We start from the raw sequence: 1,118 nt of genomic DNA, 5'->3' as shown, positions 1-1,118 counted from the left end.
ATTGAATTTTATCCAGTATTAAGCGATAACTAGTCATAGGGATCTATAATCGATAACTGGGCTGCCATATCTGGTCTTTTAAGAGATTAGGGCTCTATTTGTCACTAAACTAGGAGAGTACCTCAGGGTTCCTTATGCCCTTGGAAAAAAAGAGAACATTGGAGCTAATTCCAGGTTCACCCTAAGTCAGTTCACCTGTAATGCCCACAAGTTTTTAAGAAATTTTCATAAAATTTCACGAATATTTTTATAAGTAATAATTTGATAATGATAGTGCATGTTATACAATATGAATAGACTAGGTCTTAGATTAGGAGATTGAAAAAAAAACTAAAAGCACTCAAAACGATAATGAGTTCTATTGACCCTAGTGGAAATCAATTCTAAAATACATTTTTGAGAAAACAATATTCTTAGAAAAGAATTTAAATAAGCTAGACAAATCATGGTTTAAAAGAATTTCATATGCCTTTAAAAATAATTTGGTTTGTATTTAGAGTCATTCCATTTAAACTTAAATTATAGTTTTGAAAGAATTGAAATTCAAAATAATAAATAAAGTTAATTAGTAAAATAATTAAAATAGAATGAATAATTTAGTTTAACTAAATTGTATTAAATGGTTGAGGTCCATAGGTGGGCCGTCACATCCTATGTGGCACATCCTTGTTGACTTAAGAAAAAAAAAACCAAGTTAAAGCTTTAAATTGAAGAGTTTTTAAAAGTTATAAACAATTACACTTGAAGAAGCAAGTCAAAACTTTCTATATTCGTTAGGGGAGCCTCCCAAGGGGGGGGGGGGAGACGTCCCATCCTAGACCTCTTTAGGATAGGGCTGAGTAATAAGAAGGAAGGAAGAAAAGAACAAGAGAAAAAAAGTGGAAAAAGAAAAGAAAAGAAAAAATACAATAGTTTGACAAAGTCTAACTTACTTGCCAAGCAAACAAGCTTGACCTTGAGTATTATGAAAAGTTGGAACCCCATATGTTGGTGTTGACCAGCCCATGTGAGCCTTATTTTAGGTTGTACATTGTATATATTACATGAAATAATATTAACCTAAGTCTACTATATAGAAAATAAATAAATAAATAAATAAATAAAGAATAGGAAACTTA

The sequence above is a fragment of the Nuphar pumila genome, chromosome 7 (genome assembly GCF_984573655.1).
Source record: "Nuphar pumila chromosome 7, dmNupPumi1.hap1.1, whole genome shotgun sequence".
Classification (NCBI taxonomy): domain Eukaryota; kingdom Viridiplantae; phylum Streptophyta; class Magnoliopsida; order Nymphaeales; family Nymphaeaceae; genus Nuphar; species Nuphar pumila.
Note: the sequence above shows the minus strand (reverse complement) of the source record.